The sequence below is a fragment of the Enhydra lutris genome, unplaced genomic scaffold (genome assembly GCF_002288905.1).
Source record: "Enhydra lutris kenyoni isolate GAN:26980312 unplaced genomic scaffold, ASM228890v2 scaffoldscaffold9, whole genome shotgun sequence".
Lineage (NCBI taxonomy): Eukaryota > Metazoa > Chordata > Mammalia > Carnivora > Mustelidae > Enhydra > Enhydra lutris.
In genome coordinates, this window is record NW_019154093.1 from 55,684,703 (window position 1) to 55,701,355 (window position 16,653).

A 16,653-nucleotide genomic window follows, 5' to 3' on the forward strand; every position below is an offset into this window, starting at 1 on the left:
ATCTCCTTAGCAATTTTGGCATTTTAAAACTTCATTTCCAGTGTTTTTAGGGAGAAATACAATGATTTTTTATCATAATTTGTAATATGCAGTGTTGCTTAAGTTATTAACTTCTAGCAGTGATTTTATAGACTCATCAGATTTTCTACATAGATCTTCTTCTCATCTGTGAATAAAGACATTTTTATTTCTTCCTTTTCCATGTGGATACCTTTTAATTCTTATCCTTTTACTTTAGTGCCTAGACCTTCTATGTAATGTTGAATAAAAGTAGTAAGAGCAGACATCTTCTTTTTCCTGATTTTTTTAGGGAGAACATACATTTCTTTGTCATTAAAAATGTTATTAGCTTAAAAGAAATGTTATTAGTTGTTGGTTTTTGTAGATGCTCTTAATCATGTTAAGGAAGTTCCTTTCTATTTCTAGTTTTATGAGAAAAATATATTTTTGGATTTTGTCACACATTTGTTATTTGTCAATTGAGGTAACAGGATTTTTTTTTTTAGTTTATTAATATTGTGAATTACATTCCTTGATATTATAAAGTTAAACCAACTTTGCAAACTTGGGATAAACCCCAGGTCATCACGATGTATTATCTTTTTTTTTTTTTTTTAATTTTTTATTTCTTTTCAGTGTAACAGTATTCATGGTTTGCACCACACCCAGTGCTCCATGCAATCCGTGCCCTCTCTAATACCCACCACCTGATTCCCCCAACCTCCCACCCCCCGCCCCTTCAAAACCCTCAGATTGTTTTTCAGAGTCCATAGTCTCTCATGGTTCACCTCCCCTTCCAATTTCCCTCAACTTATCTTTTTAACATGTTGAATTAGCTGTGCTAATTTCCATTTAGAAATTTTGCATCTATATTTTTGAAGGATATTGTCCTGATATTTTATATTCTTATACTGTCATTCTTTAGTATTGGTATTACTATAATGCTAATCTCTTAACATGAGTTTGGAAACATTCATTCTTTTTCATTTTTCTGAAGAAGTTTCCATTGATATGGCATTATTTATTTTAATGTTCAGTATAATTCCTCAGTGAAGCCATTTGGTTCCAGGGTTTAATTTGTTGACAGTTTTAAAACTACAAATTTATTTTTTTAAGTAGGAGTATGGCTTTTCAAGTTATTTATTTCTTTTTGAGAGGACTTTGATAGTTTGTATTTCTCAAAGATTTTGTCCCGTTCAGTTTATTCACTTCTTCACGAATATCTTTTGATATTCTGTCTCTTGTGAATTATGTCTGTGTCAGCTAACTTCTTGACAAATTGGCATGAGGCTGTTCATAATATTCTGATTTTCCTTGAAATACAGATTCTGCAGTGTAGCATATAGATTCTGTAGTGTGACATCATCTCTCTTAGTGTGATATTGGTTAATTTGTGACTTCACTTTTTATCCTGAACAATTGGTCTGGAGTTTTATCAATTTTATTAATCTTCTCAAAGAACTGGGTTTTGAGTTACTAGTTAAGTGTTTTGCATCAAGTGCAAAAATATTTAAGATTTTTATGTTCTTTTTTTTAAATTAGCCAATGTATAGTTATCAAATCACCTTATTTAGCCCTGTTAGCATGTTTTGCCCTGAAACCTACTTTTTCTGTTACCAGCTTTGGTTTGACTATTGTTAACATAGTATGTTTTAATACCCTTTTAGTTTTCTTATTTTGTTTCTTTATGTTTGCAGTATGTTTCTTATTGGCAGTATAGGATGTTCACTTTATATCCAATCCAGTCATTTATTCCCTTTAGTGGTGGTATGTAGACCATTTCCATGTAATGTCATTACTACTAAGGTTAAGTGTAACATACAATTTTCTATGTATTTTCTACTGGTGCCATCTGTTCTTTGCTACCTTTCACTCTTTTTCCCTTTCTTCCAATCTAGTACATATTTTTTAATGATCTACTTATCCATTTTGTTGTCATATTGACAGCAATTTTTTTGTGGTTGAAATTTGAGGGTTACTTTAAGGCTTAGAGTAAAAATATTTAATGGCATAATCTCTTTTTAAAACAATTATTTCATTGATTTACTTGAGAGTGAGAGGAAGCACAGAGGGGAGAGGGAGAAGCAGACTCTTTGTTGAGCGGGGAGCCTGCCAAGGGAATGAATCCCAGGCCCCTGAAATCATGACCTGAGCTGAAGGTTGGCCCTAATATAACATAATCTAACTTAAGTGAAATAAAATCGATTTACAAATAGTATAAAAATAGTACAAAATATACTTATGTAACTCCCTTCCCAAATTTTATTTTTGTTATATAATTGCCATATATCATAAATATCAGATTATATCACTGTTGTTTTTTAAAAGTCAATGTTTTGTTTTGTTTTTTAAATTTTATTTTTTATAAACATATATTTTTATCCCCAGGGGTACAGGTCTGTGAATCGCCAGGTTTACACACTTCACAGCACTCACCATAGCACATACCCTCCCCAATGTCCATAATCCCACCCCCCCTCTCCCAACCCCCCTCCCCCCATCAACCCTCAGTTTGTTTTGTGAGATTAAGAGTCACTTATGGTTTGTCTCCCTCCCAATCCCATCTTGTTTCATTTACTCTTCTCCTACCCCCTTAACCCCCCATGTTGCATCTCCTCTCCCTCATATCAGGGAGATCATATGATAGTTGTCTTAAAAGTCAATGTTTTAACAAATTTTAAATGGTACCAAAAAATTTCCTATTAACCCATGTACTTACACTGTCTAGTACTCTTCATTCCTTTCTGTGGGTTCATATTTATATCAGTTATCATTTTTCTTCTATCTTTAAAACAACTTTTTTATTGAAGTATAGATAACACACAATTTCATATTAGTTTTAGGTATACAACATGTTTTGACAATTCTATAACTTATGCTGTGTTCACTTAAGTGCAGCTACCATCTGTCCCCATTCAATGCTATTAAAATACATAAGTGATTATTTTTCCTATGCTGTACCTTTCACCCCCATGACTTACTCATTCCATACCTGGAAGACTGAACTTTGCACTCCCCTTCACCCCCTTTGCCCATCCCCCAGCCTCCGTTCTTTTGGCAAGAATCTGTTTGTTCTTTGTATTTATGGGTCTGTTTCTGCTTTTTTGTTTGTTTATTCATGTATTCCTTTGTTTTCCTTTTTTAGATTTTACCTAAAGGTGAGATAATATGGCATTTGTTTTTGTCAATCTGACTTCTTTAATTTAACATATTACCCTGTAGGCCCATCCATGTGGTCACTAAATGCCAAGATCTCATTCTTTTTATGGCAGAGTACATTCCTGTATGTATTCTACATCTTTATTCATCTATTGATGAATACTTGGATTGCTTCCATATTTTGGCTAAACATTGGGATAGTTTTATCTTTAAAAAATTAGTGTTTTCATTTTCTTTAAGTAAATACCAGTACTGGAATTACTGAATCATAAGTTACTTCTATTTTTAATTTTTTAAGGACTCTCCATACTGTTTTCCATAATGGCTGCACCAGGTTGCAGTGCATTTTTCCTTTTTCTCCATATTCTTGCCAACACTCATTTTTTCTGATCTTTTTAATTCTAGATATTCTGATAGGTGTAAGGTAATATCTCATTGTGGTTTTGATTTACATTTTCCTGCTGATGTGGCCACCCATCTTTTCATATGTCTGTTTGCCATCTGTATGTCTTCTTTGGAAAAATGTCTACTAGGTCGTCTGTCCTTTTAGAAACTGGATTATTTCTCTTTTTTCAATGTTTTTTGGTATAAATTCTTTCTGTATTTTGGATATTAACTCCTGATCAGATTATTTGTAGATGTTATTTCCCATTCAGAGGTTTGCCTTTTCCTTTGGCTGATTGTTTTGTCACTGTAAGTTTTTATTTTTGGTAGCCCCATTAGTTGATTTTTACTTTTGTTTCCCTTGTCTGAGGAGACATATCTAGAAAAATATTGCTAAGATATATGTCAAATAAACTACTATGTTTTCTTCTAGGTGTTTTAAGGTTTCAGGTTTCACATGCAGGTCTTTAATCCAATTAGAGTTCCCTTTTTAATGTGGTATGAGGAAGTGATCTAGTTTTATCATTTTGCATTTAACTGTCCACTTTCTCCAACACAGTTTTTGAAGAGATTATCTATTCCTCATTGTCCATTCTTGCCTCCTTTGTCATAGATTAATTGACTATTCAACATGTTGGTTTGTTTTTCTGGGTTCTCTACTCTCTTCCATTACTCTGTGTGTCCATCTTTGTGTCAGTACCATATTGATTTGATCACTACAGCTTCCTAGTATATTTTGAAATCTGGAAATGTGATATCCCAGCTTTGTTCTTCTTTCTCAGGATTGCTTTGATTATTGGGTTTTTTTGTTTGCTTTTTTAGAGTTCCATACAAAATTTTTTACTATTTGTTCTACTTCTGTGAAAAATTCTATTTTTTTTAAGATTTTATTTATTTATTTGAGAGAGCAAGGGAGAGAAAGAGCATTAGTAGGGGGGAGAGAGAGAGGCAGTAGCAGATGCCCCGCTGAGCAGGCAGCCTGATGCAGGATTCGATCCCAGGACCCTGGAATCATGACCTGAGCCACAGGCAGACTAAGCCACACAGGTACCCCTGCTGGTATTGCGATAGGGATTGCACTGAATCTGTAGGTTTCCTGAGCATTACGGACATGTTAACAATACTGATTCATCCAGTCCATGAATCTGAAATTATTTTACATTTGTATCCTCTTTAATATTTAATTCTTTTTGTTCCAGTTGTAAATGGAATTGTTTTCTTAATTTCTCTTTCTGCTACTTTGTGTTAAGAAACTCAAACTCATTTTTGTGTATTAAGTTATCTCCTGCAAGTTTACTGAATTTGTTTATTACTTCTAATAATTTTTTGATACAGTCTTTAGAGTTTTATGTATGATATCATGTTATCTGCAAACAGTGACAGTTTCATTTCTTCCTTAACAATCTGGATGCCCATTATTTCTTTCTTTTTTTTTTTATTTTTTTTAATTTATTTATTTTCAGCATAACAGTATTCTTTGTTTTTGCACCACACCCAGTGCTCCATGCAATCCATGCCCTCTCCAATACCCACCACCTGGTTCTCCCAACCTCCCACCCACTGCCCCTTCAAAACCCTCAGATTGTTTTTCAGAGTCCATAGTCTCTCATGGTTCACCTCCCCTTCCAATTTCCCTCAACTCCCTTCTCCTCTCCCTCTCCCCTTGTCCTCCATGTTATTTGTTATGCTCCACCAATAAGTGAAACCATATGATAATTGATTGTCTCTGCTTGACTTATTTCACTCAGCATAATCTCTTCCAGTCCTGTCCATGTTGCTACAAAAGTTGGGTATTCATCCTTTCTGATGGAGGCATAATACTCCATAGTGTATATGGACCACATCTTTCTTATCCATTCATCCATTGAAGGGCATCTTGGTTCTTTCCACAGTTTGGCGACTGTGGCCATTGCTGCTATAAACATTGGGGTACAGATGGCCCTTCTTTTCACTACATCTGTATCTTTGGGGTAAATACCCAGTAGTGCAATTGCAGGGTCATAGGGAAGCTCTATTTTTAATTTCTTAAGGAATCTCCACACTCTTCTCCAAAGTGGCTGCACCAACTTGCATTCCCACCAAGAGTGTAAGAGGGTTCCCCTTTCTCCACATCCCCTCCAACACATGTTGTTTCCTGTCTTGCTAATTTTGGCCATTCTAACTGGTGTAAGGTGGTATCTCAATGTGGTTTTAATTTAAATCTCCCTGATGGCTAGTGATGATGAACATTTTTTCATGTGTCTGATAGCCATTATTTCTTTCTTTGTCTGATTGCTACAGCTAGGAATTACAGTACTGTATTAAATGTACATGGTGAGGGCACCTGGGTGGCTCAATCAGTTAAGCGTCTGCTTTCAGCTCAGGTCATGATCCCAGGGTCCTGGGATCAAGTCCCACATCAGGTTCCCTTCTCAGCAGAGGGCCTGCTTCTGCCTCTCCCTCTGCCTGCTGCTCTACGTACATGTGCGCTCTGTCAAATAAATAAATAAAATCTTCAAAAAAAATGTAAGTGGTCAAAATGAACATCTCTGTCTTGTTCCTGATTTTAGAGGAAAAACTCTCAGTTTTTTACCATTGAGTATTATGTTCACTGTGGGTTTTCATCTGTGGTCTTTATTGTGTTGAGGTATATTCCCTCTAAATCTGTTGAGCTGATAGTTTTTATAAATGGGTGTTGTACTTCATCAAATGCTTTATCTGCAGCTATTGAAGGTTTTAGAGAGGGAGAACACAAGTGGGGGAGGGACAAAGGGAGAGAGATGCAGAGCCTAAGGTGGGGCTTGATCCCATGACCCTGAGATCATGATCTGAGTTGGAATCAAGAGTTGGATGCTGAATTGACTGAGCCACACCCTGCATCTTTTGAAATAATCAAGTAATTTTTTAAAAGATTTTATTTACATATCTGACAGAGAGAGAGGGAGAGAGAGTACAAGCAGGGGGAGCAGTAGAGGGAGAGGAGAATCCCTGGACCCTGGGATCCAGACCTAGCCAAAGGCAGCTGCTTAGCTGGCTGAGCCACCCATGTGCCCAAATACTCAAATGACTTTCATCTTCCATTTTATTAATGTAGTTTATCACATGATGGACTTGCAAATTTTGAACAACCCTTGCATCCCCAGAATACATCCTACTTGATTATGGTAAAAGACCTTTTTAAAGTATTGTTGAAATTTTTTTACTAGTATGTTGAGGATTTTTGCATTTATATTCATCATGGACATTGGCCTGTAGTTTTCCTTTTGTAGCATTTTTTTGTTTTGGTATCAGGTAAGGTTGACCTCATGGAATGAATTTGGGAACTTTCCTTCCTCTTAGATTTTTTGGAATGGCTCAAAGAGAACATATTCACTGTTCTTTAAATGTTTTGTAGCATTTCCTATGAATCCATCTGGTTCTGAACTTTGTAATGATGGGAGTTTTTGATTACTGATTGAATTATGTTACTAGTAATTAGTATTTTCAGATAGTCTTCTTTTCTTATTTAGTTTTGGATGATTATATATTTCTAGGTGTTATCCATTTCTTTTAGGTTGTCTAATTTGCTGGCATATAATTTCTCACTGTAGTCTCATAAACCTTTGTTGTTCTGTGCTTTGGTTGTTACTTCTCTTTAATTTCTTCTCTTTCATTTCTTTTATTTGTGTCCTGCCTCTCTCTTGATGAGTCTGGCTAAATATTTGTAAATTCATCTTTTCAAAGAACCAGTTGTTGGTTTTATAGATCTTTTCCTTTTTTCTCTGAACTTTATTTAATCTCCTCCTTTCTACTAGGGCTTTGCTTTCCATTTCCTAGCTCCTTTATGTATAATGTTAGATTTTTTTTTTTTTTTATTTCTCTTGTTTCTTGAGGCAGGCCTATATCTCTATAAATTTCCCTCTTAGAACTTCTTTCACTGAGTCCCAGATTTTGGACTATTGTTTTTCATTTTTCATTTGTAGCCATGCATTTTTTCAATTCCTCTTTGATTTCTTTGTTGACCCATCAGTTGCATAGTAAAATGTTGTTTAGGCTCCACATGGTTGTTTCTTCTTCCCCATTTTTTTCTTGTAATTATTTTCTAGTTCTGTGCTATTCTTCTTGCAAAAAATGGATGATATAATTTTAACCTTTTTAAGTTTATTGAGACTGTTTTGGGGTCTAAGATGTGACCTATCTTAGAAAACATTTCAACTTTTTATTAGCAGATTGCAAATAGTTCTTTTTCTGAAACTTTTTTCTGGTCTTTCATTGGCATATATTCTTCTCTCTCCTCATTTGGCTTCACTTTCTGCATTTGTCTCTATGAATTAGGTGGCACAGCTACTTCTTCTCAGTTTGAAGTAATGATCTTGTGTGTGGTTATTCCCTGTGTAGACTGTGTGTGCCTGGTGACTTTGGCTGGCTAGTTGGAGTGGTGTTTTTGGGCTGGGGATCTGAGGACACTTGTGCGGGTGCCTTGATAGGGTGGCAGAGCTCAAGGGTTCACAGGCTGTAGTGGTCCCAAGACTCTCTGTACAGAAGGCCCTGTGGCAGGAGAGTTGAAGATACAGTGGAAGTCTGTGTGTGCTGGGGCTCTCTGTGCAGAGAAGACCCTAATGAGGTTAATGGAGATGTTCTAGGATGTGAGCAAGGGGGCCCTGGGGTATTCTGTGCAGAAGATACCTTAGCAGAGCAGCTGGAGCCAAAGGGGGGTGAAAGCCAGCATCCTGGGTTTGCTATGGCAGGACAGCTGTAGCTGAAGTAGGCATATGCTGGGGTAGGCCTAGGGCTCTCCACAGAGAGGGTGCCCTGGCAGAACAGCTAAAGCTCAAGTAAAGCATGCTAGCGTATGGTGGGGTGCTCGGCACAAGGGTTCTCGTGGTGGGGAGGCCAGAGTCAAGGTAGGCACAGGCTGGAAGTTCCCAGGGCACTGTATGCAGGGGCTATTCGGAGAGTTTTGGCTATAGCAGAATAAGGTATGAGCCAGAAGATCACAGAGTTCTCTGTCTACATCAAGAATACCCTACCAAGCTGTTTGGAGCCAAAGTGATACAGGCCTGGAGTTTTCTGTGGTGCTCAGTTGGTGGTGGTTGGCCCAGTGTCTGGGGCAGTAGTGAGTGCTGCTCAGGAGTGTCCCAGTGAACCCCACAGTGGGGCTGCCTTGATGGGTTGGCTAGGGTGAGTATGGTTTAGGGACCCAGGACTCTCTGAACCTGCAGGCCAGACCTTGCTCCTATCTGCACTATCAAGGTAGATAAGGAATGTAAGCAGTGGCACTTTCCAGACCCTCAGACACTCAGAGAAAGTTCTAGAAGCACCCTTGCCATCTGGGGGGTCCCAGGGCTAGGTGCTTTATTTTCTAGTTCTTTTTAAATTACAGCTTTATATAGCTGGGATATTCATGGCTCATGTGGGCTAGGCCCTGGGAGGCTCACTGAAGCTGCAGGCTGCCTATGGCAAGTGGAAGGAAGCCTGTCCCTAGCTACTCTATCAGGATGGAGGGAGAAAGTAAACAGCAGTTTTCATCAGCCCCTTCAACCCAGAGAACTTCTCAGCACTTGGAAAGTAACTGGATCTTTCATTTCTAGTTGCTCTTTAAAATGGCAGCTTCTGGGGCATCTGGGGGGCTCAGTTGATTAAGCATCCTACTTTGGATTTCCATTCAGGTCATGATCTCAGGGTCATGAGATAGGCCCTGCCCCTAGAGGGCTCTGCATTCAGTGGGGAATCTGCTTCAGGTTATCTCTCTCTCTCTCTCTCTCACTCCCCACTCTCTGTCTAAAAAATAAAATATGATGGTAGCTCTTTTTTCTCTGCCCCAGGACAGACAAATCTGCTCCTAGTCCTTTAGTACTATTCTTTCCTGTTGCAATCTGCATTGTCAGGGGTGGGGGTTTCCTCCATTGCCAGGTCTCTCTCTCTCTTACTGTTTTCTGCATGGCTTGTCTTTTATTGCACAGTGGTTATTCAGCTCTGCCCTCTGCTTTTCTTCAGGAGGAGCTGTTCTATATATAGTGTAAATTTGGGATGTCTAGGGAGGTGAGTTCAGGGTCTTCGTTCTTTGCTAGATGGGACCAGAATTCTAAAAGACCTTTACCTGTTTTTATAGTATATATCTGGTACATCCATTCTCTCTGGTTACAGTGGGAAGAAAAATTCTTTTACTTTCAGTTTTAGAAGAGTTTTCTCTATTCATCAAATTTGTGCTTGACAACTTTTTATTCAGTTCTTCTAAGATGTTGATCAACTGTCTTCTCTCTTGATTGATGTAACAAAAAATCACTTTCATCCTTACTATTGTTTCTCTGTATATATACTTTTCCTCAGGATGTCTTTAAATATTTATAACCAATAAGCCAATATTTATTTTGAGCCATGTAATTAAGGTATTCTTTGGTACAATTTTCCTCATGTTATTAGGGCTTCATGTTCCTTGAACATCCTAAATACCTGGGTTTAGTTTTTATCAAACTGGGAAATTGTTGGGTAATTATTTCTTCAAATATTGCTGACCCCCCTCTTTCAGGGAGGCTGATTATAAGTATAATGACTGTTTGAAGTTGTATCACAAATCACATTGTTTTTTTCCCATTCTTATTATACTCTGTCTTACACAGTTATTGTGAAGTATCCAGCTTTATGAATTTTTTTCTGCAATTCTTACAGTAATTACATCCAACATATTTATTTTATGCTAAATATAATTTTTAAAAATTTTTTATTTCTTTTCAGTGTAACAGTATTCCTTGTTTTTGCACCACACCCAGTGCTCCATGCAATCCGTGCCCTCTCCAATACCCACCACCTGGTTCCCCCAACCTCCCACCCGCTGCCCCTTCAAAACCCTCAGATTGTTTTTCAGAGTCTCTCATGGTTCACCTCCCCTTCCAATTTCCCTCAACTCCCTTCTCCTCTCCATCTCCCCTTGTCCTCCATGCTATTTGTTATGCTCCACCAATAAGTGAAACCATATGATAATTGATTGTCTCTGCTTGACTTATTTCACTCAACATAATCTCTTCCAGTCCCGCCCATGTTGCTACAAAAGTTGGGTATTCATCCTTTCTGATGGAGGCATAATACTCCATAGTGTATATGGACCACATCTTCCTTATCCATTCGTCCACTGAAGGGCATCTTGGTTCTTTCCACAGTTTTGTGACCGTGGCCATTGCTGCTATAAACATTGGGGTACAGATGGCCCTTCTTTTCACTACATCTGTATCTTTGGGGTAAATACCCAGTAGTGCAATTGCAGGGTCATAGGGAAGCTCTATTTTTAATTTCTTAAGGAATCTCCACACTGTTTCCCAAAGTGGCTGCACCAACTTGCATTCCCACCAAAAGTGTAAGAGGGTTCCCCTTTCTCCACATCCTCGCCAACACATGTTGTTTCCTGTCTTCATGCTTGGTAATTTTTGACTGGCAAAAAGATACTGTGACTTTTCATTGTTTTAGAGATTAGAAAGCTTAAGGGATAAAAAATTTTCTGAGTTTTTTGAGCTTTATGCTATGACATATTTAAGTTACTTGAAGACAGTTTAGTTGATCGTTTGAATCTGTGTTTTAAGATTTTTTTCAGGTAACAACAGAATGATGTTTATTATAAGGCTAATTATGCCAACCACTAAGGGAAGACCTTTTCAAGTTCTCTGCCATTGGCTTGTGAATTATTAGATTTTCCACTCCGGCTTGCAGACAGGCAATAGCACAGCCCCATGAGAGCACTGGATACTGTTGTTCTAAGCCCTTTCATTGTTTTTTTCCAGCAGTCAAGTAGTTTCTTTACCTGTGTGTGGGCCTGTTCATACACCACCATTATTCAAGGGCAACTCACTGCAGACATCAGTGAGTTCTCTTCTCTCTTAGTTCTGCAAATTCTATCTATTCTTTCATTTTTGTTTTCAAATTTTAATTCCAGCATACTGAAAAAATGGTGTTGTATTACTTTCAGGTGTGCAGTGTAGTGATTCAACAATCCTCTACATTTTTCAGTGGTCTTCATAAGTATACTTGTAATCCATGTTACCTATTCTACTTATCCCCCACCCACTGCCCCTTCAGGCACCATCTGTGTATTCTCTACAGTTAAGAATCTACCTTTTTGGTTTGCCTTGTTTTCCTTTGTTTATTGATTTGTTCTTTGATCCACAGATGAGTGCAATTATATGGCATTTACCTTTCTGTGAATAACTTACTTCTTTTTTTTTTTTAAGATTTTATTTATTATTTGACAGACAGAAATCACAAGTAGGCAGAGAGGCAGGCAGAGAGAGAGGGGGAGACAGGCTCCCTGCTGAGCAGAGAGCCCAATGTGGGGCTTGATCCCAGGACCCTGGGATCATGACCTGAGCTGAAGGCAGAGGCTTTAATACACTGAGCCACCCAAGTGCCCCTGTGAATAGCTTATTTCACTTAGCATTATACTCTCTAGATCCATCCATGTTGTCGCACTTGGCAAGATGTCATTCTTTTTTTTATGGCTGATTAATATTCGTGTGTGTGTGTTTGTGTGTGTGAACAAACACACACACCCCTTAATCTATCAGAGGACACTTGGGCTGCTTCCATAATTTGGCTATTGTATTAATGCTGCAATAAACATAGGGGAACATAAATCTTTCCAAAGTAGGGGTTTTGTATTCTTTGGGCAAAGAAAAATATTCCATGTTCATGGATTGGAAAATAAATATTGTTAAAATGTGCCTACTACCCAAAACTATCTGTAGATTTAATGCAGTCCCTATCAATACCCCCAGCATTTTTCACTGAACTAGAACAAGCAATCCTAAAATTTGTATGGAACCAAAAAAGAAACCTGAACAGCCAAAGCAATCTTGAAACAGAAGAACAAACTAGAGGTTTTACAAATCTGGACTTAATTTACAAAGCTGCAGTAATCAAAAAAGTATGGCACTGCACCAAAAAAGAAAAAAATGAAGGAAATAGAAGAGAAAGTGCAGATATCACCCCACAAATATGTGCTCAATTAACTTTTGACAAAGGAGAGGAGAACATACAGTGGGGAAGAAAACCAATCTCTTCAACAAATGGTCTTGGGGAAAACTAGATAGCAAGAGAATGAGCTGGGACCATTTAGACCATACACAAAAATATACTCAAAGTGGATTATGAACCTAAATTTGAGACCTGAAACCATAAAAACCTGAGAAGAGAGCTCAGGCTTTAATGCCTCTGATATTCTCTGTAGCAACATTTTCTATATATTTCTGCTGGGACAAGAGAAATACAAGCCAAAATAAAGTATTGGAACTACACCAAAATGAAAACCTTCTGTACCACAATGGAAACAATCAATAAAACTGAAAGGCAGCCTAGGGAATGGCAGAAGATATTTTCAAATGACCTATCTGTTAAAGGGTCAGTATCCAAAATCTGTAAAGAATTTACACAACTCAACACCCCCCAAAATAAACCATCCAGTTAAAAAATGGACATAGGCATGAACAGACATGTCTCCAAAGAGAATGTACAGATCATCAACAGACACATGAAAAGATGCTCCACATCAGGGAAATGCAAATCAAAGCTATGCTGAGATGTCACTCACACCTGTCAGTATGGCTAGAATCAAAAATACAAGAAACAAGTGTTGATGAAGATGTGAAGAAAAACCAACACTCATACACTGTGGGTGGGAATGTAAACCGTTTGAGCCACTGTGGAAACAGTATGAAGGTTCCTGAAAAAATTAAAAATAGAAGTACCAGAATGTTGGGTAATTTGACTCCAAACTCTCTAGAACTATGTAGACTTTCAGCAACATCTGCTCCACTCTGGGAATCCACCCATCTGCCTCAGTTATGCTTTTGGCTTTAAGGCCTGGAAACTCTCATTATAGTAAACTGGGTGATTACAGGGCTCACTTGGTTTGTTTCTCATTTCTCAAGGATTATTTTCCTTTCTTGTAGGATTTCCAGTTTCTTGAAAGCCATTGTTTTAAGTAGAAACATAAATCTATTCCCTGTTACTCCATTATGAGAAGGAAAAGTCCCTTCTTTTTGTAATCCATACACATTAACAGAATGTTCATCACTTTTCACTATAGTTGCTGGTGATTTCTTAAAAACATACTTTTTCCTTTTTTTTCTTTTTAAAGATTTTATTTATTTCTTTGACAGAGAAAGACACAGTGAGAGAAGGAACACAAGCAGTGAGGGTGGGAGAGGGAGAAGCAGGCTTCCTGTGGAACAGGAGCCCAATGTGAGACTCGATCCCAGGACCCTTGGGATCATGACCTGAGCCAAAGGCAGACGTTTAATGACTGAGACACCCAGGCACTCCCCAAAAAACCTACTTTTAACTAAATAGAAACTTTCTACTATATTTCAGTACCATTTTCTTATTATTTTAAAACATATTCCTTCATTTAATTCTCCTTCAGTGTGGTAAACTTTGCTATCTCCTCCGCCTAGTTTTAACTTCACCATTAGCCATTTCCCCCCAGTTCTCCCTTAATTTTCTGACTTATCATCCAACATACTTTCTGAAAGCTGTGTTAAAGCCATTTTTTTGTTCTTAAAATGACAACAGCAACTATTTTGATTAATTCTTATATTCCTACATTGGCAAATATCCAGTACTTTTTGGGTCCTGTTTGGACAAAACATTAGTTTTTTGTTCCATCCATGCTCATGGATGCAGAGAATCAGCTGAATTATTCAACATGCAAATCAGGTATTTTAGATAGGTCACTATGGCTCTAGCACTAAAAATAATGAAATCCCAGTGCAAGACAGAAATAAAACAAGTCAGGATAAGGACACAAGAACTGATAATCGTGTGTTTCTGGAGATGAGAGGGAAAAAATGAGCAATTGTCAAGATTTGGGAATATTGATAACCATGGCTTGTTTTTGGAAAAAGTCCACAATTGTCCCTCCCAGATCTGACAGACTTCACTGTGGCTCAAAATCTGTCCAAGAATGCATTAGCACTTTCTTAGCTGAAATAGCCTTGCAGTTATCAATGTTTGTTTTTCACTTTGTACTCATAAAACGAACATAAAATATCTGTCAGTGATAAACACACACACTCTCCTGAACCTTGCAGAATATTTCACTGACCTGAACTATTTCGACTCATTGTTATTCTCCTCTGTGCATAAACAAATGCTTTTACTTAGACTCCATTTCTAAAACTTCTGTGGACAAGAAATTAAAAATGACAGCCCTGGATACCACTGGTGAATAAATAAATACACAACTAACTAAATAGACAACTATTTCCATGGAGTTGTCCTAGGATGCTAATGAAAGTCTTTTTTAACTAAGTATGTTTAACTGTTCTAAGCACTATCAAAAATGAATTAGTGGGCACCTGGGTAGCTCAATGAGTTAAGCATCTGCCTCCAGCTCCGGTCATGATCTGAGGGTCCTGGGGTCAAGGCCCACTGTCGGGCTCCCTGCATCTCAGGGAGCCTGCCTTTCCTTCTGCCCCTCCTCGCACTCATTCTCTCAATTTCACTCTCTCTTTTTCTCTATCTCAAATAAGTGAAATCTTTAAAAACATCAACTAGTAAAGTATGAAGATACATACATTCTTCAATGGGATTTTAAACCATATTATCAAATCAACCAATATAGTTAAAAAGCTGAAATAAGAAAAAAAATTAAGATCGTGTCCTTTACTTTTTTCTCCTCACCCTTTCCATCTTTTTTTCATTTCCTTCCATGATGTTTTCTTTTTCTCCAATTCCTACAAAATAGTATTTGAATGGCTTTTAAATTTGATGATTAAAATCAGTTTTGTCTAGCCATTAGTAACTTTCTTGAACTCCAAACTCCCTTGGTAATTAAAGTGACTATCATTAAATTTGGAGTTAACTTTCAGATGGTTCATTTGAATTCATAAGATTTCATTAAAAATGTCTGATGAACTTTTCTGTATTACTTAAAGTAGCATTTTCATATTAAGGACAGATCACATTTAGTACTTTCACAAAGCAAACCTAGCCATTTGTTCAACCTAGCCATTACTTTTCATAGAATGTAGAGAAGAAAAATCCTTATCCCAAGTTATTGTGTATGAAAGGGGGGAAATACATAAATATGTGTATATGTTAACTTCTTCAGAAAGAGTGTAGTTTATGGACATTTCTTTCCCACCTTATATACATTTCTTTATTCATACAGTGTAATTTTATAAAATGTCCATATGTGACATGCATTATTTATCTGATTCTAAAGGTAGAGTAGAAATTTAGGGGTGTGGGAACAAGAGAGTGAAGGAAGAAAGAATCACATGTCTACTAAAAGATTTAAGAAAAGTACATAGTAGAAAGTGAGGCACAGATGGGTGGATACTTACATTAATATATAAATCAAGAAAAATAGCCACTATTAAGTGACAAGTACCAAGACATTATATGATTGACAGAATACAAATACTTGCTTAGGAATCCTATAGAGGTCTGAAACAAGATTTTAGTTTGAGTGCCAAAGAATCCCAAGGAACTCAATATGTTTAAAGAGAATTAAGAATTAAACAAATATCATATAGCACCTCATAGGCTATTGTATGTATCAGTGAAGCTGGGGATGGTAGACAAGTGAAGAATATTACTGGTGCCTAAATAGAAGATGATGAGGTCCATGGAGTTCCTATGGGGTAAGAATAAAGCAGAAACAAGGGCAGAAGTAATAGGATTTTTAAAAATTTGTTATACTCCCATACTACAGTTATATACTGCATACTCTTCTGAAGAAAATACTTCATACAGCTGAAAAATAAATAGTAGCCTGTAATAAATTTGCTGTGAGAGCTCAGAAGTAAAATTGAGATGATCTGTAAACTGAGAAGTTGAAATCCAAATGTTTCAAATCATTTTGACTATTCTGTTTTTGAGCGTGGATAAAATATTTGGAAATACATGCTCCTACAAGTTTAACATTTAAATAACAATCTACTCAGTGATTTTATCTTATACCATATCGTGCTGTCATTAATAAATTGATCCTTATATAATTTTAAAGTTAATTTATCTTTAAAAACCAGCTAGTTTTTTGGTTTCAGGTCCAACTTGTAAAAGCGTCATAATTTGGCACTCTTTGTCCACAATAAGAAAAGCTGGACATTTGCTGTGGGTCTTTCATAGATAGATTTTATGAAGTTCAGGAATGTTCCCTCT